The sequence below is a fragment of the Chenopodium album genome, chromosome 7 (assembly GCF_948465745.1).
Source record: "Chenopodium album chromosome 7, dcCheAlbu1.1, whole genome shotgun sequence".
In the NCBI taxonomy this organism is placed as follows: domain Eukaryota; kingdom Viridiplantae; phylum Streptophyta; class Magnoliopsida; order Caryophyllales; family Amaranthaceae; genus Chenopodium; species Chenopodium album.
The window spans coordinates 47,737,104-47,764,567 of NC_137840.1; positions in this window are offsets into that span (position 1 = coordinate 47,737,104).

Below are 27,464 nucleotides of genomic sequence, written 5' to 3' on the forward strand. Positions count from 1 at the left end.
AAAAGTTATTGGCGACTCTTTTGCTCTAGCTTCCTTCCCCTTGGACGCCACCATGCTTAAGTGTATGATCACATTGGGGTTCAAGTTTGGGGTGATGTTTATTTTAATTCCTTAAATTTATTTCGGTAATGATTTAGAATGAGTGGACGAGACTCGAAAAGTTCTAAGTATTTTGTGTGCGTAATTTGATTAACATTATTGTCATATGCATAAAAAAGATTCTCATTGGAAAGACCATCCATAATGAGTAAAAAACATAGGATTTTTACACGTAGGAAATTTGAGGAATATCTTTCACAACAAGAATCGAAATAATGCTGCAAAAAACTGGAAAATTTAAGAATACAGAAAGCTGCTGAGGCATATAGGAACTAGTGTCTAGAAAACAAAGCATGTCGCCGAAGATATGGCTCTTTCTCCAGGCGACAAGGCTATATCGCGACGACACTACCTGTTGGCTGGCGCTGCGTTCTTCCAATACCGAGCCAGAAATATGAATTGTTTTTTCGACCAGTTCTAGCACCATTGGCACGATTCTACTTCCTGATTTAGTTTTTCTCACTTTTCTGAAACCCATACATGTTCTGCATATGGACATAACCCTCTGGGAATTCATTCTCCATCTACCTGATTGAACGCTCTGAGCAACAAAGGGTACATCCGAGAATGTCAAATTTACCAAACCATGGAAGCGAATTTAACTCGTGGGGTCCCATCCACACGCGCCAACCCTTCCAAAGGTAAGGCTTCCACACGGTGCTTTTGGACTCATAGCCATGGACCCTCTTTGACTAACCCATATCCTGAACTTTAGAGAACTAGAGCCATGGTTAGGTTGCAAACTCATTGCATCATGTTGTGACTACTTGTGCATCTCTTACTTGTGTATACTTATTACGTGACTAAACTAACTGTTTTGTTTGACTTGGGTTTGTAAATAAGCCTTAATAAACTAACCAATGACTAAAGGGCTTTTCTTAATTAATTTGAGCTAAAAAATATACCTTAAATCGAGTCATAATTCCTTTAAGTCAACCCGGATTTTTATTCCCGTATACTGCACAAGCGTCAACTTGTTTTGGTCATAGCCGAAGTTATAAGAAGAACTACAAGTCTTAAAACATATGAATCTGTAGCCTTGAGTTTATCTTTAATTTGGCGTTGGTTTCATCCCAATCAGAGTCACAGATAAAAAGTTATGACTAAAACACTACAACTTGACAAGTTTAGTGCACATACATGAGGTCTTAACTTAGTCTTTGTTCGAGTCTAGTCACATAGTCTAGTCACATGGTCATGACACGAGTCAAACATGTCACTTACACTCACTAGTCTTAGCACACACTTTGTGTATATGTCACCATGATCATGTCTTAGGTTCATGCATGAGTCGGTTTTTTCCGTCATTTGAGTTAGGGGTACATTCTATTCCTAATTTTTTCATATCTCTCCATCGACATCATCTTTCCATTCTCTAAATTCTTCCTCCATATCACAACCTTCATTCTTCCTACCTTCTTCCATCCATGAATGTTGAATAGAGTTTAACTCAAATAATTAACAGTGAATATCCCTAATTTCCCTTTCCACAATACTTGGTCAAGGAGAGAAGGGCGATTAATCAAGAACAATACCTTTGTTCAAGTTGAACTTTTTGATAAACCAGTGAGTCGAAAAAGGAAAACTAAGAAGACAATGGCAAGTCAAGAAGAATTCAATGAACTCAAGAAGCAAATGGCTGGTGTTACTGAGTTTCTAAAGACCTTAACCCTCCAAATCAATGACCTTGTGAAGCAACAACAAATGGAGCTCATGCAAGAAAGCTTGAGCAAAATATCCAATGACTATAGATTCTAGGGCATTAGCTCACAAGGGGTCTCAGGGGACAAGGAACTTCTTCCGCAGAAGTTCAATGCCAATGACATCCCTAAGTTTAAGCCAACCGACAATCCTTACTTTCATTTAAGGGCCTTTGAAACTGTAATGAACATTAAAGGGATTGATAAGAATATTTTTCACTCTTTATTCTCGCTATCTCTTAAAACCATTTGTCAACATTGGTTTTTCTCCCTTGATAAAGAGAAGACCTCTACCTGGGATGGAATAAAAAATGCTTTCATTGATAGATACAAGTGTAATATTCAAATCAAAACCGATCATAGACAACTTAAGATGCTAAAGAAAAAAGAGAACGAAGGGTTCACCTCCTTCTTTAACAAATGGAGGGAAACTTCCGCTAACATGATCGAAGTCCATACTGAAAAAGAATCTGTGAGGATGTTCATCAAAAACTTACAAGAAAAGTATTCAAAGCACTCAAAATATCAACACAACTTGAATACTTTCAAGGCTGTGTATGACATAGGCATCGAGATCGAAGATGACCTTGCAAAGCAAAAAGCTACTAACAATGATAACCACATTGGCTGGAAAGGAAAGAAGAACGACAATCCTTCTTCTTCCAAAAACGCCCACTCTAGTAACAATGTTAGTACCTTTGATCTCGGTGAAGTTTTAGCTATGGATAACCAAGGATCTAAGAGGCAACTAAGGAAAGACTTCACCCCCATTGGGATGAGCTACGATACTGCCTTCGATCGAATCCATACAAAGGGACTCATTACTCTAAATTGGACCTATTCAAGATCTCGCACTTGAATAGAGATTTTCTAGTTGGAATCCAGATGCACATTGCAAATACCATCAAGGCAGGGGTCATACTGCTGAGAGCTGTTGGAAGCTAAAAGAGGCTATCCAACATTTGATCGATAATAACAAGCTTCCAATACTTCCAGCTAGCAAGAAGAGCGAGTGATGATAAAGCAAACGACACAAGACAAGAGGCGAGCTTCAACGATGAGATTTCGTGACCTCCTTTTTTCTATTTCTTTTATTTTATCCCTTCCTCAATAAGTCTAGCATAGGCACCTTTTTATTCCCCTTAGATTTATTTTGTAAGATCATTCTTTCTTTTCCTTTAATAAAAATGAGCATTTTATTTCTTGCATATGATCATTTCATTACATCACATTATAATAAAATAAATAAAAAAAAATAAAAAAAAAACCCATTGTTGAACTAAGCATAAGGTATACCGATGATTTGAGGCACCCCTTGTTGCCACATCATATCACCTTTCACCCTTCAAATATGCAATTTTTTTTTGATAAACCACTTTGAGCCTCGTCTAACGATAGACCTTTATTTCTTCAACCCACATCTACATAACCTTGGGATGAGACAGTGTGCAACTTATGCAATTTTTTTAAAAAAAAAAAACTTGAGCGATTTCAAAAAAATAAAAAAGTTATAGCAAAATAAAAATAAATAAAAGTGTACAAGAGGGCAAGTGTTCCAATGTCTTTGACATGAACATGTCTTTGATAAGAAATCGAGTGCTCGATACCGTGCCTAAGAAACATGAATGCCAAGTGAGTGATAGACCGCATGATCGGGATTGCCCACACTTATAAAAATAAAAAAAATGCAAAAGCAAAAAAAGAGAGCAAAAATAAAAAAATTAAAGAGCTCAAAAGTGAGAAAACTCAAGAATACAAAGATTCAAAAGCAAGGTTGCACACCATGAGAGCTTATCTAGGGTTTTAAGCCTTTATCCCCTTCTTCTTTAAACCTTTAGCCTAACCACGTTACAACCCTTAAAAATACCTTTTTGAGGTATACACACACTTGTGCGAGGTTCGGCTAGAGCTACGTTCGGCCTGATTCCTAACGGATACGTAGACAACCTCACATCGAGGTGTAGCCGTAATAAAAATTCATGCATTCATATTTACGTTCATAATTGATCATATATTAAGGGGATCTCCTATGCTCTACCTTATTCACTTAGAGCTAGGCTTGGGGGCTTGATCCTTACATCATTAGCTTACCCAACCTAAGAGTCGCCACCATTTGACTCTTTTCAACATATTTTTCAACAAACTTAGCCCTTGCGGCCTAATTTATTATCACTTTCACACTCATCACAAATACATGACCAAATAGTCCTTCCCTTAGGTACCCTTTGTCATGAAATCTTAACACAACGCTGAAGCATGCCTTGTCATATCATCATCAATCATCATTGCATAAGGAAGTATGAAGTGCTTAGCCTCTATGCCTAAGTTACCTAAATATTTTCATCAAAGATAGCCTAGGATGAATTAATCCTTTCATCTTGAGAAATAGTATCAAACATTTGACTAAGCTCATTCAACATGCACCATCAAACACTTTGATTCTTTTTCGCGTTTTTCTTTTTCAGGAGAAAGTCGGTACCCTCCACAAAAATGACGGAAATTTTTTGCTTTTTCGCATTTTGAGTCAAGCACATCACATTACAATGCACACACGAGTCATGTACACATTGAGTCATGTCATGTTATCGCATCGAGTTAAGTCTACGCACACATGAGTCACATGAAGCGAGTCGTCATACCTTGAGTCATGTCAAGTTAATGAGTCAAGCAACACTAAGTCTCAGGTCAACCCTAAAGAAAGATAAGCAAAGTCCTACAGTAAAAAATACAAATGCAGGTACATCCCAGCAAGCAAGAACATTCCCGGATTTTTTTCGAAAAAACCGCGAATATGACACATGAGATTCTTCCAAGATTTGAGAAGATAGCACGAGATGGGCGATCTTCGACAGCATTCGCTAATATTGTGGAGGTTATCACCAAGATTTGAGAAGATAGCACAAGATCGGCGGTCTTCGACGACATTCGCTAAGATTGTGGAGGTTGTCACCAAGATTTGAGAAGAGCGGTTCATGATGAGGCGGTCTTCGACGACTTTTGCAATGATTGGGAAGGTTGTCACTATGATTAAAGGAAAAGGCTCGAGACGTAGCAGCATTTATCGACGGCATTACTTAGCATGTGGAGGGTTGTTACAAACAACTGGAGGTGATTTCAAGAGAATTTATCTTCGATGGCATCCCCTAGCTTGAGGAAGATTGTCACAATAAATTGGTTACCCTCAGAGACGTGTGCTCGATGGTGCAAGATACGCATTTCTTAACTCTTTTATCTATTTTAACTAACGCTAGTTTGCAGGTATCGGCGTTACAAGAATGATTTAGGATTGTAGAATGTTCTGAATCATTCTCCGCCCCTATTGACACTTTGACTTTTGTTTTCAAAACTTGAGTTTCTCCAAACTCAGTTAAAGTGGAGGCTTCTGTAGACACCCATTTGTGTCTCCCCAAAACCAAACCCATCGATGAATACCTTTCATGTAATTTGATTATCGAACGATGTGAAAGTGTGAAAAGTCTAGAGATGAGGATGTTTTTATTAAAGTATCTATTCTTTCTGTTTTTTAAAAATATTTCTTTTCTTTATCTATTAATCAAAAAATGTGCATTCCAGTTTAGTTTATTCCATGAAAAGGGTCCAATAATGGTTTAGTTGGATAGGGCTCAAAAAGACATTTCCAACGATAAATTATAAGCCCAATTTCGATGAATAATAAGGATGTTTTGGCCAAAATACTAAACTAGGCCCGGTTTGGTTCTTATATGCGGCCCAATGATCTAGAGGAGGACCTATTATTAATTATCATTCCTAAAGCTATTAGGATTGATTATAGTCTTCTAGAATAGTTTAGAAGTTTCTTTTGAATAATAATGGAGTTAGGATTGATAATTATGTTTCAAGAGTTTGAAATTGAATAAAACTACTTCTTTTGAGAATACTTGTTTTGTACGAGATGGAATATATTCAGATATTATTTTTGTGCTTCATAATATTTATCCAAATCTTATATGTTTGGATAGATCTTGAAATTATCTTTCCAATTATATATTAAAACTGACACCCTTCCACTATTTTGGCCATATTATTTTATCTACAATAGATTTTAATCTGATTCTAATTGGGTTTGAAATAAGACTTAAATATCTTTCCAACGACATATTATATGCCTTATTTGGACTTCTCGATCAAAAGCTATGATAAAAACAAAATTTGTAAAAACTTTCTTGCAGCGCCGGACGACAGGCCTGTCGAGCGGCAAAATACTATGTCGCGCGGCACTGCACCCTATCGCCCGGCAACAGAGGCAGTTTCGGCAACAGAGTCGTGTTTTAATTCTTTTCAAACTCCGATTCTTTTTTTTTTTATCAAATCCAGACTATTTTCATTATAAATAGCGTCCTTAGACCTCCGTTTTTAACCATAAACTCTTAACCAAAGCTCTCTAATTCTCTTCTCTCTCTAAACTAAAGCTTATTCTCTCTCTCCCTCTTTCTATCCTAGCCTTTTACAAACAAAATTCTCATACATTAGCACTAGACACACCTTGCCAAGTTTGAAGTTGTCTTCGCTCTAGACGTGAAAAGTTTGATTTCTAAGGGTTTGGTCCCAAATCTAGTCTAAACTTTCTTAAATCTCTCTTTCAATTATTTAATATAATTGTTTGATTTTATATTTTCCTTGAAGTTACTAATGTGTGTATTTTGTTATTAGAAAGAGATACGAGGCATCCAAGTAAGTGCTTTAATTGTTTTATTGATATTATGATATAGATATCATGTTTATCTTGTTATTTTGATTCCTAGTATCATATTTAGGATGTTTTCCCTAGTATCATGTTAATAGGGTGCTTTTCTTAGTATGATGTTTAGGGTGACAACAACAAGTTCCTTATATCAATTATGATTTCTATGATGCTTCCTATTTTCTTGCATAATAGCATGTTAGTATCATGTTAGGGTTAAAGCTTTGATTTTAATTGTTTAGTGACATGCTAGGGTTTGTTATTAATCTTGTTAGTATCATGCCTAGGATGTTGCTATTATTATTATGCTTAAACATGATTATTATTATTATGATGATTGTTATATTTCTTGATATTTATCGTTATTGCTTGATCACGCCTTTTATGCATGACTAAAGGGAATTTGTACTTGTAATCACGCTTAATAAGATAATTAATAATCTTTTTTAGGGTTAATATGATTATAATTCAAGTGATCGCCAATAATAGTTTTGTTAGGAAAGTAGACTTGAATAGCTCTACAAGGATAGGTCACACAAAAATTTTTGTTAGGAAACGCAAAATTTATATCATTTTGAAGTTGACCAGTTTTGTTGCCTCGCTCTCGCGCCTGACCGGGCGAGTGTGGCCCAACCGAGCCCAACTCCCAAGTCCGACCAGGTGGTTTTATCACCAATTGATGCACAAAATTTCTTCTTACAATCAATTTTTTTTCACATGATCAGGCATCTGTCACACGATCGGGTGGCACTTTTTAAATAGGCTCAAACTTTACAACTTGCTTCTCTTTCTCCACTTGTTCATCTTTAAACCCGAGCCCTACACAATTTAGAGCTCTTTCTGTAGTTCTTCTTGCAGAAGATGCAACACAAGATACTGCCTCCATGGGATCTCTAACGAGAGCTTGGGGCTTATTAGAAAATTTATTACATTGCATCAACCACACCAACACTATAACACTTTTCCTCTAACATGGGACTTTTAGGGACATTATTTAGATTAAAGGTAATATTATCATCCTCTACTAATAATGTAAGTTTACAACTTTTCACATCTATTATTGCCTCTTCAGTATGAAGGAATGGTCTACCCAAAATAATCGGAATTTGTAAATCTTCCTCCATATCAAGAACAACAAAATCAACATGTATATAAAATTTACCTACTCTGACAGTAACATTCTCTAAAACACCTAAAGGGTATTTATAGAACGATCGACCATTTGCAGAGTAATATTGGTAGCTTTTAATTTACCCATATTTAATTTAGAGCTTACAGATAATGGCATAACACTTACACTAGCACCCAAATCACATAAATCTTTTTCAATCATCAGATTACCAATATGACATGGAATAGAAAAACTATCTGAATCTTTTAGTTTAGGTGGGGGATTATTCTGTAATGTTGCACTACATTCTGTAGTAAAAGCAACAATCTCTACCTCACTAATAGATCTATTTCTAGTCAAAATTTCTTTCATAATTAAATTAGAATATGCAAGAACTTGAGTAATTAAACATGTGAAAGGAACCGTTACCTGCAAATTCTTCACAACCTCCAGAAACTTACGAAATTTCTTAACCAACTTACTCTTTAAATATCTATTAGGGAATGGAAGTTTGATAGCAAGACCCTACACATCTCCTTTCTTATCCTTGGGTTTACCCTATAAAGAATTATTAGAAGAGTGAGATTTACCCTGAGCCCTCCAGGGCTAGTAACATTGTTTGGTTGAACAGAATCAAGATTAGCAATTTTTGTTGTAACAAGTTCATCATCTTTGAGCATAAGAGGCCCATCATAGTGTGAACCATTTTTGAAGGTAATTGCATTAGCCAATTCTATTGGCTTTACTAGCTGTGATGGTGGGGCTCTCTACTTAAGGGTTTGTAGAGTAGAGGAAAGTTACGCAATTTGATTATCTATGATTTTATTATGTGCTAGGATCGAGTCAATTTGTGTATCTCTACTCTGCATCTGCTTCTGCATATTGGCTAACATCGTTTTGATTTCTTATAGGCCAGAATCAAATGAAGGAGTAACAAACTGTTGTGGCCTCTGATGTGGAGGTTGGTAGTACCTCTGCTGTGGTTGTTGTACTTGTGGTGGAGGGTTAAGCACATTCATACTATTGTACGACATATTTTGGTTATTTTTCAACCTTGCATTGTACGTGTTAGAGTATGGACTAATTTGCTTTAGGTCTAAAAAGCATTTATTTTCTCAAGTGAACTCCTATAGTCCTGCGGCCAATGACCTACAAGACCACAATAATGACAAAATATTGCAGAGTTAGTACCATTAGCAACTGAAAATGAATTCGAATTATTAATATTGTCTAATTTCTGGCTAATAAAAGTCAATTGTGCTTGCAAAAAGGATATAGAATCGACTTGGTGTTTTCCCTTGCTTGCAAATCCTTTGGGATTCCCATATTGGGTATTATGAATAGCCATCTCTTCGTCACCATCGCTCTCAATATTCACATCCAAATTCATAAATCTTCCGTTAGCTGAAGAGTCCAAAATCATTATTGAATTATATCCAAGCCCATTGTAGAAGGCTTGGATTATCTGCCACTGTGCTAGTTTATGATAGGGACATTCTTTAGCAAATCCTTAAATATTTCCCAAGCTTTATGTAAACTTTCATCAGTTTCATAGGCAAAATTTTGGATTGCACTCCTTAACAAAGCTATCCTCTCTGCAGGGTAATATTTATTATAGAAATTCAAAGCGCAAGAGTTTCCCAGTCAGTAATACCAAGTGCAGTTTTATTTAATCCATTATACCAAAATTTAGCTTTACCACACAAAGAAAATGGAAAAAGAATCTCCCTGATTTGGTCTTTTGTGACCCTAGCTTGCCTAATGGTATTGCAATACTGATAGAAATCTACAATATGAAGATTAGGGTCTTCACCCTTAGCCCCGCTATATTGCTTCCTTTCGATCATAGTAATAAATTGGGGTTTAATCTCAAATTGTACTCCATCGAGATTAGGTGTAGTAGCAAGATGTGGCCTGGAAAACCTATCGGGGATGGCTGCAAATAATCGCTAAGCTTGCGAACAGGAGGAGGTGGTGGTGCAGTCATATCTGTACTAAAACAAATAAATATGAGAAACTCTCCCGAAGAACTAGTGTTCTATGAGACGACGAAAAACAATAAAATAATAACCTAGACTACAAAAATAATCAAAAATATAAATAAAAATGTTTCCCCCGGTGACGGCGCCAAATTTTGATAGGCTAAAGTCGTATCACCTAATCAAAAGTAGTTCCTAAAACCACTAACTAAAATAGATAGGGAAGTAGGGTCGAATCCACAGTAAAACAATGTTCTTTTATTCCTAATAAATTATTTTAATCTAAATTATCAAGAAAAGAGTAAGAATTATGAGAATTATACTTTGACAATAAATAAACTAGGGGAATAAGCAATAATAAAAAGATCTAGGGTCATAGGTTCACCAATAATTAATACTCCAAGATAAAACATTACAATCAATTATTAATAGTAGATCTTGCGTGGACCTGGTCCACAATAAAATTATTGTGGACCTTATGGTCTCACGTGCAAGCAACAACACATGTAGACCGTTTTATTCTTCTTAGTTCATATACAAACATCCCACCTTGTTCCTACCCAAAAATAAACCCCTATATGAATAACAATCCATCAATGGAAGAATTGATCTCAACAAATTAATTCACAAATTGCTGAATTCATCAATGGAACAACAATTTTATGTTGCTATCAATCTCAACAAATTAATTCAATATATTTCAAATTATTCTCAAATTACAATGGAAGATCTCAAAATAATGGACCCGAATAGCATGAGGTTGATGATTTTGAAGAAGACGAACTAGAGGATCGGATAATGATAATCTTCAATTGAGTGCTATTTCTACTGAAACTGATGGTGATCGAATGCTATTTGATTGCGTTTGGTTGTTTTGATTAGATTTAGGATGCCGATATTCAACATATTGTCTTATGGTTTTGATTTGATTTAATTTTTTAGTTTTTCTGAGAAAGATGATAGACATATTATGTAATTAATCTAATTTGACTTCAATTTTTTTTTTAATTTTTCTTCAAATTCTATTTTATTTGCTCAAAATTAGGGCTCACAAACCCTAATTTATTTTTATTTGGTATACGCATCCTTGGGTGTGTGTTTGTGTTTGTGTGTGGTGCCTCGAGTGGGTGCTGCTGTTTGGTTTGGTGCGTTCTGTATTTGAGCGTTCGATTTTGGTTTGGTTTGCGGGTGTTGCTGCGTGCTTTGGTGCGTATGTTGCTTAGTGTTGCTGGGTGCTTTGGTGCGTCTTCTGTTGCGTGGTGTTGTGTGTTTGCAGCACTGCGTGCACGGTGTAGTTTTGGTGCGTGTATGGTTGTGTGTTCTGTTGCGTGGTGTTGTATGTTTGCAGCCTGTGTGGTGTAGTTTTGGTGCGGTGTGGTGCTGAGGAGTGCTGCGCTGTGTTGGTGCATTGTGCTGTGCTTGCTGTGGTTTTTTTTTTAGAAAGGATGCTCGTTGTGGTTTTGTGCGCGTGTGTTGGTGTGTTGCTAGGTGATGTGTGCTGCTGTGCACATTCTTGGCAGAATATTGTGTTGGTGTTGTGGTATTTTCTTGTGTTGTGGTGCGTGTGATGTGTGTTTCGCACCTCTCTTGTTTGATTGTTTTGCTCGTAACTTGGTGCAGCGAAGTATTATTATAAATCTAATAAAAGTCACTATGGCTATTTTGACATTAATGTTGCTATCCTAAGGGTCACTATAAGTAGCTAATTAATTGTGTTTGGTATATGATGAGATTGAAAATTGAAAGGATTGTTATTGTGAAAGAATGAATAATGTAACAAACGTGAGTGATGAGAAAGTGTTGTCATGGTTCTCAATTGTGTTGTGACTTGTGACCCTTATTTAAATATATATTGACCTCTTATATGTATATAGTGACCTCTTATATATATATAGTGATCCTTATATTTAAATATATTTATGGTTATACATAGTGACATTTATTTAAACATAGTGACCCTTATTTAAATATATAGTGACCCTTATTTAAAATATTATCAACCCATATTTATACATGTATACAGTGAGTCAGTGACTTTTATTTAAAATATTATCAACTCATATTTATACATGTATATAGTGAGTCAGTGACTCTTATTTAAATATAGTCATATACAGTTATCGTATTTTTACAATATATTATTGTATTTATATTTACATAGCCTATGTAGGATTCGAACCTACATCATTGTGCATTTGCACACTACTCTACCAATTGAGCTAATAGGCTATACCATTAAAAAATACAATTTCAACTATTTTCCAACGAGATATAACATGATTACATAAATAGCTAATAAGCCTAACACCATGTCACAATTGTCACTTATCATATCTAAATATCTTAAAACCAATTTGTAGCAATTTGTAGCTATTTCGATTTCATAAATAATCCAAAATACATCATTAATTTCTTTTTCTCTACTTTTTATGCTTCATCGTATAGATACAACACAATACGGAGTAACACATTATACAAAGAAGTACATATTCATTTAAAACTTTTAAACTCTTCATCAAAGTCATAAAAAGCAACAAAGCACTTCCTTGGTAAGCAACAGAGGCAACAGAGCACTTCCTGCCACAAGCAGGAGGCAAGCCTACGAGATAAACTCTAAAGAAGATCAAGTTCTTAAACCAAATGGAGCATATGGACCTCATTGTAGGGAATGTTTCAACCATTACCCAAAACTTGAACCCCACTGTGATCATACACTTAAGTATGGTGGCGTCCAAAGGGAAGGAAGCTAGAGCAACTGAGTCGCCAACAAGTTTTAGGAACTTGTAAACCGTTCACAGGGTGAAGATTATACCCCTTAACGATCCAAGACATTGTTAATTCCAATAGGTCTGGAACCATGACCAGAAGTTCGAGGAAGAAGGTAGAAATCCAACCTAAAAGAGATTGAACCTGCCCTAATGCCTCTACTGTATTCTTCTCGTATTCATGTGCGCTTTCTGACTAACAAAAAATCAATAGGTTTACCCTAAACCTGTTTAATCTATGTTGGTTGAAAATTAATGCACAAACAAGACTATTATTGGCGATCACTTGAATTATAATCATATTAACCTTAACAAGATTATTAATTATCTTATTAAGCGTGATTACAAGTACAAATTCCCTTTAAACATGCATAAAAGGTGTGATCAAACAATAACAATAAATATAAGCATCAAGCAACATAATAACAATCATAATCATAACAAAAATAATCATAATAATGAAAATATTCATATTAAAGCATAATATCAACAGCAAGATCCTAGGCATGATACTAACAAGATTAATAACAAACCCTAGCATGTCCCTAAGCAATAAAAATCAAAGCTTTAACCCTAACATTATACCAACATGATATTAAGAAAGAAAATAGGAAGCATCACAACAATCATACCTGATATTAGGAATTTTTAGTGTTATTACCTTAAACATGACACTAGGAAGCAATAACAACCCAGACATGATACTAGGAATCCAAATAACAATCTAAGCATGATTTCTATATCAAAAGATCAATAAAGCAATTACTTACTTGCATGCATCGTACCTCTTTCTGATAACAAAATACACACGTTAGTAACTTCAAGCAAAATATAAAACAAACAATTAAATTAAATAAAGATTAAGAAAGTTTAGACCATATTTGGAACCAAACCCTCAGAAATCAAACCTTTCACGTCTAGGGCAAAGGCAACTTTGAATTATGCTAGGTGTGTCTAGATCTTGTGAATGCGAAATTTTGTATTTGAGAAAAGGTTAGTTTAAGAAAAGAGAGAGAGGGAGAAAATATCAATATTTTCTTGATGACAGTTTGTGATTGAAAACGGAGGTTTTAAGAGGCTATTTATAACGAAAATCAGCCGGATTATGATAAAAAAGAATCAGAGTTTCGAAAAGAATTACACACGACGCTGTCACCAAACACGCCCTTGTCTCCAAACGACAGAGCATGTTGCCAAACGACAGACGTGTCACCGCGAAGCCAGGCCTGTCGCAACATCCTGTAGTGTGACGCTGCAGATAGTTTTTCCACGCATTTTTATATTTTGATAAAATTTAAGCGTACGAAGAGTAAAATTGTAATTTCCTTAAAAATACTTCTTTTATTCCAAATAAAACTCTTAAAACTCAATTATCAATGCTAATCACATTAGGATTCAAAAGAACCTTTTGAAAGATTCTAGAAGACTATTATCAATCCTAATTGCATTAGGAATGATAAATCATAATAAGCCCTCCTCTACATCATTGGGTCGTATATAAAAATAAAACTGGGCCCAGTTTAGTAATTTGGCCATAACTTCCTCATTATTTATCGGAATTGGGCTTATAATATAACGTTAGAAAGCTCTTTTCGAACCCGATCCAACTACACTATTATTGGACCCTTTCCATGGAACAAACTAAACTGGATTGGCTATTTTCATAAAATAGGTTTTCAAAAAACAGAGAGAAAGAAGAGAAATCGCAACACTAGACTTTCCACACTTTCACTTCATTCGATTATGATTCGACGTGAAAGGTATTCATCACCGGGTTTTGTTTTGGGGAGACACAAATGGGTGTCTATAGAAGCCCCCACTTTGACTGAGTTTGGAGAAACGTAAGTTTCGAAAACAAAAGTCAAAGTAGCGATAGGGACGGAGAACAAGTTCAGAACGTTCTACGATCCTAAACCATTCTTATAACGCCGATACCTACAAACTAGCGTTAGTTAAATAGATAAGAGAGTTAAGAAACGCGTATCTTGCACTGTCAAGCACACGTCTCTGGGGTAACTGATTTGTTGCTGCATTTGCTGTTGACAACCTTCCACAAGATAGAGAACGCCATCTTGTTGTTTTGATGTTGATATGTCCACGTGTCTTTGAACAAAGAGCTTTGAATGATATGCCAACGCGTCTCTGATCAAAGAGCTTCTTTTGTTTGACAATCTTCCTCGAGCTAGGGAATACCGTCTAAAGATTGCTACGCCTGAAACTGCCTCCAATTCCGCTGTGATAGACTTTTGCAAGCTAGAGAACCCTATCGAAGATTGCTTCGCCTGAAACGACCTTCTAGCGCTTTATCACAACCTTCTGCACGCCAGGGAACATGATCGAAGATTGCTTTGCCTGAAGCTATCCTCATTTGTTGCGATAATACTCTGAAGAGTATCACCGAAGACTAACGCCTGTCGATCCTTTAAAGTTCGCTTGAACTTTGCTTCCGCTATGCCAGTGCGTCGGCGCTTTGCTACTTGTGAACCAGTATGTCAGTGCTTTTGAATTGTAATCCAGTATGTCGGTGCCTTTGCAGTGAGCCAATGTTTAGGCGCTTTAAGCTAAGTGAGACGATAATTTATCAGGTCGATCACTTAATGTGATTGTAACCGAGCCGATTACTAAATCATGTCAAATTGCTTATAGGGGCTAACTTGCATACCAAGGAACCCAAAATTGCTATAAGAGGTCGAAATAATCATTCTGAGAGGTTTAGCGCTATGTCGCTGCAACAACGTCTCTGGCGCCGCGATTTTAACATGTCGCCAAACGCTGCAATCTGTCGCTCGGCGACAGAGTTGTCATGTGATGCTGCAGTCGGGATTTTCGTATAAATCCCCTTTCTTCCTCGTGTTGCTGCTACAGCTTCATTTATTCGTGTTCGCCGGGAAACTTCGAATTGCTTGTTCTTCCTTGTATCTCAACCATATTCGCTCAAATTTGTTGAAAATCAAAGCTTTGTTCATCTAGTTAGCTGATCTATGTAAATTTTTTCCCAACTCACTCAAATTTTTATGAAATTTGTTCATGTTTATCCACGAATTTCTTGAAAATTCGAAACTTATATTGCTCAATTTCCTTTGTTTATCAAATTTTATGCCATGAAATTGCTTGATTATGTTTATATATTGCCTTGGGAGTATTTTGAGACTTGTTTTACTCAATTTGGTGAAGAAACAAACGATTCACCATTGTTGAACCTCTTAAGGCCGGGGAAACAATGTGGCTCGTTCTTGACTTTTTACTAGCAATTCTTGTCCAATTTGTCACAAATAATTATCATAAAATTGCAAGAAATTGTTTGGTTGCTTGAAAAATGCCATATATGCTTGAATTGCAATTGTGCTCTATTTTAGTACTACATACTCTGTTTTTTGCGAACATAGTATCATGCGGCTAAGCGAACCTTAGATACTATAGAACCTTAATTTTTGTCAATTTTGCACAATGTAGTATTGCTTGAAAGCAAGGTTCCAGTTCCCGGTCCTAAGACACACGACAGGAGCACGAGCCCCTTTAGGAGGACGCTGACCCGTCCTCCTCTCTCAATCCCTTCCCTAAGTGGGACGAGCGGACATTGTTCTTTGCCCTTGAGCACCATATTTCAAAGAGGGTGCGTCGCGGTATCACTAGCGGTAGGACGCGCAGCCACGGTTCGGGCAATGACACCCTAGGCAAGTTGTACGATAAGTATTTTAGTGGTAATGAGGGGCTGCGACTTTTTTGGGAAGCTTGTGGGCAGACTGCCGTGTTTCGGGCTACGCAGGCCATGTACTCATTTGACGCGAGCCACCACGTGGTTCGCGCTTTGGTAGAGTTCTTCTGGGACACCACCAACACTTTCCATTTTCCTTGGGGTGAGATGACTGCCACCCCAGCCGACTTTAGTATCATCTCGGGACTGGAGTTTAGTTCGACCGCGCTTCCGTTCGACAGCTTCATCAGCGTTTTCTCTCTTGAGGTCGATGAGTTGTTGGGTCCGATTGCTGTCCGGGCCCGTGCTGAGGTGGAGCCATCACGATTTAGCTCCAGGTGCATTCTCAGGTAGATTCTGGCGATGGCTTTTGAGGACGATGCGACCACACGAGAACAGCGGGTGCGCATCTTTGCACTTATTTTGCTGTCAGGGACGTTTTCCCCTGACAAGGGTAGTAGGGTGCTAGTTTATTACCTTCCTGCTATCCGCGATCTTCAGTTGATCAGGACTTAATATTGCGCCAGCTTGGTCTATGCTAACTTTCTACAAGGATTGCAAGACTCTTGTCGACACCGATCTTACACAGGAGACATCGCTCTGTCTAGCTTCTAGAGAGTCAAAGAGGTATACTTCATCGCTTTCAAATTTAGCTCTAAACTCTTATTAGCACTTGATGATATCGTTTATCTATGTAGATTTGGTTCTACTAGTACTTTCCTTCGCTTGCGCCGGCGAGGCCATCTCCACGCGAGTTCCCTGTTGGCGCCTATTGAGGAGGTCGCTACAATAACAAGGCGACTACTGCCCATGTTCGAGAGCTGATCCTCTCGGTATGTTCTTTTGCATAGTTGACGTCTTTGTATTGCTTTTGTTATAGCTTTATCTTATAGGCATTCTTTGTAAGAGCCTGCCGTGTTATACCAACCATGGGGCGGTTTGGTTATTTCTGCGCTGGCTGCGCAGTACACTGCTGAGCATTGCTACTTTCAGGGGACGTATGAGGCGGCGGTGTACCTAGGAGAGAGATTTGCTATTCAGCACTCCTCGGAGATTTTAGTCGTCCCTGCTCCTCCACCACGTCATATGTTCCATGACGCGAGGCTGCTCAACTTATCGGAGAGGTTGCCTGCTGGTACCCCTTGGCGATCTCATGCTAGATCAGGGCGGTGTTATGAGGAGGACCTGCTGCCGTTATTAGCTCCGGCCCCTGTTCTGTCAGAGGAAGCGGCGGTATGATTTTTATCTTTTATCTTTTTGCTAAGTAGCCCCCAAGTGATATTTTATTCACTTTAGTTTGCTTTTTGCCAGACCGAGCCTAATGAGTTTATTCCCCCTCGTATGCCCATCCACTATCAGGGGACATACGAGCCTATTGAGGAGATGATCCCTCCGGCTCCTGAGGATCAGCGTTTTGTTAAGCGATCTATTCCTCGCCACCAGACTCGGGTGAGTTATTTACTTGCTATTTGTCTATATCTGCCTTGTATTGTGTAGACACCCATTTATGTCTTCCTAAAACCAAACCCAGTGATGAGTACCTTTCATGTCGAATCATAACTGAATGAGGTGAAAGTATGGAAAGTTTAGTATTGCGGATAGTTTTTAATTCTTTTCTTTCTCTCTTTTTTTAAAACCTATTTTAAGAAAACAGCCAATCCAGTTTGGTTTGGTCCATGGAAAGGGTCCAATAATGGTGTAGTTGGATGGGCTTGAAAAGAGCTTTCCAACGATATATTATAAGCCCAATTCCGATGAATAATGAGTAAGTTATGGCCAAATTACTAAACTGGGCCCGGTTTTATATTTATATGCGGCCCAATGATCTAGTGGAGGGCCTAATGTTGATTTATCGTTCCTAATGCAATAAGAATTGATTTTAGTCTTCTAGATTCTTGTAGAAGGTTATTTTCATTCCTAATTTAATTAGCATTGATAAATTGACTTTGGTTGACTTTTTAGAGCTTTAATCAGAATAAAAGAAGTGTTTTAAAGGAAAATACGATTGTGCCCTTCTGTACGGCTAATTTTTTTCAAAATTAAGAAAGCGCGTGAAATTAGTTATTGGCGCCTGACGACAGGATTAGCGCCTGGCGCTAATGTCAAGTGTCTGGTGCTAATCTGTTTTATTCTCTTCGAAACTGTGATTTGTTTTTTTATCCGTCCGGCTGATTTTCTCTATAAATAGCCTCCTAAAACCTCTGTTTTCAATCATCAATTCTCATCAACAACTATCAATTCTCTCTAATTTTCTTATTCTCTCTAGTTTTCAAGATTTCTCTCTTTAGCGTTTTGCATACAAATTCCGTATTCACAAGATTTAGAAACACCTAGCCAAGTTCGAAGTTGCCTTCGCCCTAGACGTGAAAGGTTTGATATTTCTAAGGGTTTGGTCCCAAATTTAGTCTAAACTTTCTTTAATCTCTTTCTTTAATTATTTAATTTAATTCTTTGATTATTATTTTCCTTGAAGTTACTAACGTGTGTATTTTGTTATTAGAAAGAGATACGAGGCATCCAAGTAAGTGTTTTAATTGATTTTATTGATATTATGATATAGAACTCATGTCTAGGTTGTTATTATGATTCCTAGTATCATGTTAGGGCGTTTTTATCTTTCTAGTATCATGCTTAGGGTAACAACTATAATTTCTAATATCAAATATGACAATTGTGATTTCTGTGATGCTTCCTATTTTCTTCCTAATATTCATGTTAGTATCATGTTAGGGTTAAAGTTTTGATTTTTATAGCTTAGTGACATGCTAGGGTTTGTTATTAATCTTGTTAGTATCATGCCTGGGATCTTGCTATTATCATGCTTTAACATGATTATGATAAATATGATTATTTTTATGATTGTTATCATGATTATTAGTATGTTGCTTGAAATATATTTATTGTTATTGCTTGATCACACCTTTTATGCATGTTTAAAGGGAATTTGTACTTGTAATCACGCTTAATAAGATAATAATCTTGTTTATGGTTAATTTGATTATAATTCAAGTGATCGCCAATAATAGTTTTATTTGTGCATTTATATTCAACCAACATAGATTAAACATGTTTAGGGTTAAACCTATTGATTGCATGTGAGTCAGAAAGTGCACATTAATACGATCAGAATAAAGTAGAGGCATATTATTAGGGCAGGTTCAATCTCTTTTAGGTTGGATTTGTACCATCATCCCCGAACTACCTGTCATGGTTCCAGACATATTGGAGTTGACGATCTCCTGGATCGTTAAGGGATGTAACCTTCACCCTGTGAACGGTTTACAAGTTCCTAATACTTGTTGGCAACTCTTTTGCTCTAGCTTCCTTCCCTTTGGACGCCACCGTACTTTAGTGTATGATCACAATGGGGTTCAAGCTACGGATAATACTTGAAATATTCCCTACATATTGTTACTGATTTTATTTCTTTGATAGTTCTCTCGTGAGGTGGTCACGGCGATGGCGAGGTGCATAAACGTCTTTCGGAGCTAGCTCGTGCGGATGAGAAACGTGGCTTTTGGTCGTCGCGACGACACTATTCGGGAGGTAGTTTTTTTCTGTTTATTTCTTCATTGTTTATATTTCTATTTTCGTTGCCTCTAACTTGATTTCTTTTTGTAGGGACATTCTATTCCTTCCCGTACTCGGATGAGACCTGAGGTTCGGAGAGAGCTGCCTAGGTCTAGATCGAGGCGTCGCCGAACTACTTCTGGTGGTCGGGGTGGCCGATCTGATGTTGCTCAGATCGAGGCGGTGGAGGGCTCGGGCTCTTCATTTGAGAGTGCATCGGCTGGGCCGATAGACCAGGGAGAGGCGACTTCAGCTCTGAGAGATGGTGGGACGTACGAGGTTGGCTCATCGTCGCAGCAGCCTCAGCCTCTGCTGATTCATCACCAGGGCGACCTTGGGTGGACGAGTACTGAGTTGAGTTTCCTTCCTCCTGGAGAGACCGGAGCTAGTGGGGAGCATTCTCCTCGATCTGCGCAATTCTTTGACATGATGAACATTCTTCATCATTTGCGTCCTCCAACGCTGTAGTTTTACCTGTGTTGTTATTTATTTTGACTTTTATAGGACTTTGCCTGGCTGACTGGATTATTTTTGCATTTATTTTTCATTTTTATGTGCATGTGTGTGTGAAAAATTGTGGTTAATTTTGCGCAAAAATTTTCCGTCATTTTTATTACTAATGGAGGGTATTCGACTTTTTCCCCCAAAAAGAAAAAAAAATGAGAAATAAATTGGACTTAAAACAAACCTAAATTTAATTAAGTCTGAATAAATCCAAAAAGAAAATAGAAGGAAAATATATTAAATTAATATGTATGGGTATTTGAAGACAGGGTAAAATCGTTAAGTCATTGTACGAATTCGAATCATAGCCAGAAAAACGCAATTTGCATAGCACGTTGAGGAAACGCTGCAACGCCACGTGTCGCCACGTGTTTTGCACTGTCGCCGAGCGCTGCTGCTGTCGCCAGGCGACAGGCTTGTCGTTTGGCGCTGCAGTGCGCTGATTCCGAGTCCTTTTCCGGAGTTAAACTGCATCAATTTTGTAAATAAATAGCCCCCTAATCTGCCGATTTTCTGTATAATTTGAACAGATTAATTATAATCTTAGTTTCTCAATAAATAATCATGTCTTTAGTTACTAAGAGTTTTAGCAATTTCACTCGTGAATGGTGTCGGTCTTTAACTGCTAAAGAGAGAAAAGAACTCAACTTTCTTCACATAGGAGGTATTTATGGTGTTAAGAGGGTTGATCTTGATATAGATTTTATTCATACCTCCTTAGAATATTGGGACACAGATACACATTGTTTTAGACTAGGATGTGATGAAATTAGGCCTTTATCGGAATAATTTGGTGTCATCTTAGGCTTCCCTTCATTAGATCTTGCGGTAATCCCTAGAATAAATGAATATTATTATAAAGATTTTAAGCGCTTCTTTAATTTAAAAGACAAAGATCTAAGAAATATTGTAGATGGTAGCGTAGTTAATTTAAAAGAATTTGCACACCACTACTTTGATAGACCTTATTCTGAATCTTTTCATGTTTATAGAAGAAAAGGCTTTTCTCTTTTGCATGCTTAACCAATATCTTCTCACTAGTGGTAGAACTAATGAGGGTCAAGCAATTATATTAAATGTTTTGGAGCAAATTGAATCTGGAAGAAATCCAATGCCATTAATTGTTGGAGAGACTATGCTTAGTCTTGATGAATTGAAGAAAATCCAAAAGCACCTTTTCGGGGCTCTCCAATTTTATTACAGGGATAAAATTAATATTTTTAATTACAAAAATCAAAAATATATTTTTGTATAGTAATACTAATTTATTTGCATTGAATTTTTTGCAGATATGGCTAATGGAGAGACTGGAATTAATTAGTCCTCCTGACAATATTGAAAAATATACTCCAAATTGCTTTGTGAGGCGAAAGAAACACTTCTCTAAGATGGGGCGCCATGAGTGGAGTAAATTCTTTTCCTCTTGCAACTTTGCTATCAAGTGGGTCATACCTTGGTGGAAATAGAGAAGATGGTTGGTGTCAACAAGCAACCCTTCTGCTATCTTCCAAGCTTAACCAAGATGACTTTTTATTATCCCTGTAGGGTAAAAAGGCAGTACGGTCTACTTCATACAGTTCCTTCTGGGGATCTTCGTCGTCCCTATGAATTCCCTGTTTCACAAGTAAAGAAATTTGACACATATTGGAGTGCTAGGCCTTTATGAAATTTCAGCTTTTTAATTAAATAAAAGTTCTTTAAATTTAATTTATTAAAGCAATGAAAACAAATTAAATTATTTTGTTTTCCAGAAATTTTTATTCGAGTACGGAAGTCGAAAATTTTCCAAAAAACACCGAAATTTGCCCAGATACTCCCAGAAGAATGGCACCGCCATTTTGCGGCTGTCGCCAGGCGTTTCCGTCTGTCGCCAAGCGACAGGCGCTATCGCTTTGCGCTGCGGTCTGTCGGCCGGCAACAAACCTCTGTATGTGGCGCTGCTATTCTGTCGAATTTCTATTGCTTCTAGGATGCGAGGTTTGTAAAAATTAAAGTGGCCGCACCTTGTAAAGGGTTGTCTACGTATCCTTTCCTAAGGAATCAGGCCAAACGTAGCTCTCTTGAGTGTCTTACTCAAGTAATTATGGGTAGTACTTTTTAATTAAGTTGGTCAAGGTTCATCATGTTTGAGAACTCATTGCCATTCATGTCAGTTAGTTTTGCCACATCTCCTGATAGGATGGTTTTGATAATATAAGGTCCGGACCAATTAGGCCTAAATTTGCCTCTTGGATCCAAAATATTTTTCCTTAATGCTTTTAACACCAAGTCTCCTACTTTGATGTTTCTTGTCTTGACCCTCTTATTAAAATGCCTAGCCATACGAATTTGATAACATTGGGTATGATGTAGAGTTTCTAGTCGCTTTTCATCAAGTAGAATTAGCTCTTCATACCTTGCTCTAGTCCCTTCGACTTCATCGAGTTTACTTTCTAATGCAATGCGTAGAGACGGTATTTCTAGCTCTGCAGGTTGTACGACATCCATTCCATAAACCAAGGAGAATGGTGTATTTCCTGTTGATGTGCGAATTGATGTGCGATAACCCCAAAGTGCGAAATGGAGTTTATCAAGCCAATCCTTGTAATTTTCTGTCATTTTCTCGATAATAGTCTTTAGATTTTTATTAGTTGCCTCAACTGCTTCATTTGCTTGAGGTCTATAAGGGGAAGAATGATGGTGTTGAATGCCATATTTTTGTAACAATTCTTCACATTCACCTTGAAAGTGAGTTCCATTATCACTTATTATCTCATGTGGGACTCCGTATCGACAAATAATATTTTTTTTGATAAAGAGTGCTACATGTTTTGCAGTGAGTTTAGCATATGATTGTGCTTCAACCCACTTTGTGAAGTAATCAATTGCTAGTAGGATGTATTCTTGACCTCTTGTCTCAAGAATGGTAATTTTACCAATAATGTCAATCCCCCATGTAGACAATGGCCATGGTGAAGTGTAGGTGTAAAGTAGAGATGGAGGAACATGTTGTAAGTTGGCATAAATTTGGTATTTAGGGCATCTTTTTACATATTAATGACAATCCCTATTCATGGTAGTCCAATAGTAACCCTCTCGCATTATCTTTTGGACTAGCATTTTGCCATTAACATGGGTTCCACAAATGCCTTCGTGGACTATCCTAATAGCTCTTTGGGCATCAATTTTCCCTACACATAAGAGAGCTCGACCCTTAGGTACCCTTTTATGTAACTCGTTGTCTATGAGTACGTATTGGGAAGCCAATTGTCTTAATTCTCGTTTTGCTCTTTTGTCAGCATGAGGAGGATATTCTCCTTTGGTAATGTAATTAAGTATATCCGTATACCACGTTTCTTCATCTTCTTCTTCTTCATCTTGGACCACTTCGTCATCTTCTATGGCTTGAATATAAGCTGGTTTATGTCTTTTCTCTATGGTTAGAGGCATTTGCTCGATTTCCGTTGGAATCCTAACCATTGAGGCTAGTCTTGTCAAGGCATCAACAAATTAGTTTTCTTCTCTAGGTAGATAGGTGTATTATACCTTTTCCAGCTGATTGGTGAGAGTTTCAAGATAAGTTTGGTAAGGGGCTAGACTTTCACTCCTTACTTTCCATCTTTTAGAAATCTGGTTGATGATCAATGAAGAGTCTCCGAATATTCGTAATTTCTTTACTCCCAATGCCAAATCTGTTTCAAGGCCTACCACGCATGCTTCGTATTCAGCAGCGTTGGTTGTAACGTCGAAATCTAGCTTTATAGAGATTGGAACGTGCTCTTCTTCAGGTGATACTAATAATACTCCAACGCCACATCCCTTTTGGTTTAAGGCTCCATCGAAGTATAAAGTCCAAGTATCATGTTCTGTGACCATAAAATCTTCGTCTGGAAATTCATTGTCATGTATAGGCGTTGAATCTTCTATTGGAAAATCCGCTAGGAAATTCGAGACCACAGATCCTTTGATAGCCTTTTGAGGCATGAATCTTACATCGAACTGGGCTAAATTGACTATCCACCTTGATTTGCATCCATTAAGTGTAGAGTTTTTGAATAGATACTTAAGTGGATCCATTCAAGAAACTACAAAGACTGTATGCACGAGCATGTAAAGTCTTAGCTTGGTTGTGGCCCACACCAATGTGAGGCACAATTTCTCAAGCGGTGTATAGCGTACTTCATACTCGAGTATCTTTTTGCTTAAATAGTAGATTGCATTTTCTATACCTTCTACTTCTTGTGCAAGCATAGCCCCCATTGTCTCCTTGGTGACTGTTAAGTACAACCTAAGAGGGATCCCTGGGAGTGTTGGCGCTAATACGGGAGGATTTACGAGGTAGGCTTTGATCTTTTCAAAGGCTTTTTGGCACTCGTCATCCCATATTACTAGCACAATATTTTTGAGCTTCTTGAATATTGGTTCGCATATCGTTGTTAGCTTCGATATGAACCTACTTATATATTGCAACCGGCCAATAAACCCTCGAATTTGTTTCTCGATTTTGGGCTGTGGCATTGACATGATCGCCTTGATCTTGGTTAGGTCTATCTCTATTCCTCTAGAGCTTATGACATATCCCAAGAGTTTACCTGAGGTGACTCCAAAAGCACACTTTGATGGATTCAACCTCATGGTGTATTTTTTTAGCCTTTTGAAGAATTTTCTTAAGGCTACTATATGTCCTGGGCGTCACAATCATGTCGTCTACATACACTCCAACCTCTTTGTGCATCATGTCATGGAGTAGGGAAGTTGCTTCTCGCTGGTAAGTAGCACCCGAGTTTTTCAACCCGAATGGCATTACCGTGTAATAGTAAGTACCCCATGGTGTTATGAATGTTGTTTTTTCCATGTCTTCTTCTTCCATGAGAATTTGATTGTATCCCGCGTATCCATCCATAAATGTGAGAAGCGCATGATTTGTTGTATTATCTACTAAAATATCGATGTGTGGTAAAGGGAAGTCGTCCCTTGGACTTGCCTTATTTAAATCTCGATAGTCGACACACATTCTTACCCTTCCATCCTTCTTCGGAACTGAGATCACGTTGGCTACCCATTCGGGGTATTTGGATACCCTGATAAAACCTGCAGTTATTTGTTTTTAAACTTCTTCTTTTATTTTAAGAGATACGTCGGGTTTCATTCGCTGCAGCTTCTGTTTTACAGGTTTCATTTCTAGAATTAGTGGTATAGTGTGTTGAGCTATTTCTCTATTAATGTCTTGCATATCTTCATAGGACCAAGCAAATACGTCAATAAATTCTTTTAGTAGATTAATTAAATCGGTTCTTTCTTGTTTATTAAGCGTTAATCCGATTTTAACTTCTCTTTTAATGGTTGAATCATTTGAGATGTCAACTGTCTCAGTATCCTTAATTATTGGTGTTTTCTTTACAAGTGTTTCCATTGCTTTAATAATTTCTTTGTCATTTTCATTATTAGTTAAGCAATGCTCATCATATTGGGTTAATGAAAAACACGAGGAGTAAGAGGAAGAAGACATATTATTGAATTCATAAATCATTACATCGAAAAGGGAAACGTCCTCAGGGACTTAATTACTAACTATCCTAGGAGTAGAAAAATTAGAAATAAGGGGTGCTATAGCTAAAGACTTAGAAGACTCTATAGGAAAAGATTCTGACTCTGACTCTGTCTTAGACGACTCTTCAAACATTGATCCTTGCCCTGTTGTTATGGAGATTTTCTTTCCACTTGGAGTAGTCACCTTGACCGTCTTGCGCCATCCTTGCACTAATCGTTCCGCTGGAGTGATGAGCTTCGAAGGGTCAAAGTTCTTGCTTTGTAGGACCGTTTGGATGAGCGAGGAATTATCCCCTACATATTTTTGCTCATCTTTTTAACGCCCACAGAGTAGTCCCATGACATTAAAGTCAAAGCATGGGGGTGCTTTCTCCTTGTGAATAGGAGTCGGGATCTCATCCAGAAAGTTGCAATCCAGAAAGATTTCAAACCTAGGTTGCCTTATGCCATTTACAACAAAAGGTTCGGGAAATTCATGGCATGGATAGTCCTCTCTTTCTCTTATGAACTGTTCATTGAGAGTAAGAGGATACTGATCCATAAGGATTGCTTTCTTTTGGGTGCGAGCGTTCCTACGCGCCTTAGATCTTTCTTGGGCTCGCTTAAAATCTTCTCGAGTCGGTTCGAAACCAAGTCCGAAAGTATCTAACTTAGGGAGGCCATGTAATTCCATTTGTTTTGCTATATCCTTTTTCTTTCCTAGAGTCATTACAGGAAAGTGTCCCTGCCTCTTGAGAATAGCATTTACAGTCATATTGGAGTGGGGGTCATGACAAAGAGGGGTCCTTTCATCCTCCTTGATTAAGGAGACCTCTTCATTAAAGCCCCACAAGTCTTCATCATCCTCGTCGTGCTCCACATTAATGATCGAATTTTCAACAGATTTAATCCTCATAGATGAAGCATTGATCTACCACTTGGAAAGTAGTGGCATGTTTTATTGCTCCCACCGTTACATTCATAGTGGTTTTTCCAAGAGCTTGGCAATGAGTATTGTCGTAGGCTCTTATTCCTTGTGTTGACGGCATTAAGTCTTCATTCTTTATGCCTAACATCCTTGTAGTTCTGAATGGACAGACATTAATTGTCGATCCATTGTCTACAAGAGTCATTGGGATGTTCATCCTCTTGCAGACTACTGTGAGATTTAGTGCCTTGCAATGCTTGTCACCTTCTTGAGGTAAATCTTTGTCAGAGAAAGTGATCAAGTTGATAGAACTAGGGAGATCACTCGTAAGGAAGTTAGCTAACCCCTCAGGAGTGGTGTCGGAATCTATCCCTATCTTATCCAAGGCATTCATTACCGCCAACCTATATTCTCGAGACGTAGCTAGAAGTTTCTATACCTTCATTTCGACCTTGGTTTTTTTGAATTGCTTGACAATGTCATTGTCTTCTATAATAGGTATGGGAACTTGTTGCACGGTAGGAATAGGTTGTGTAGAGATGGGAGGTTGCATTCAACCGAAACTTGTGAGGACGTCTATGGGTGAATCCTCTTCATCCCAAAAATCCCCTATTGAATATGACATTGAAAGTGGAGGTTCTTCCATGTCTTTTAGGTAGACGTCTTCATCATCGCTGTCCCAAACCCCATTAATGTTTATGTCTTATTCTTGTGGTAGTTGAACAAGCTTCTTATCATCAATCATCTTTTAAATAAAATCTTTGTATTTAAAACAGTTTTCAATGGTATGTCCTCCTGATTGATGGTATGGACAATAGAACCTTTCTGTCCTCTTTAGAGATTCAAATGGTCTCAGTTCGAGAGGTTTGGACTTACCATTCTCGGAGAGCATTTTGAACATTTT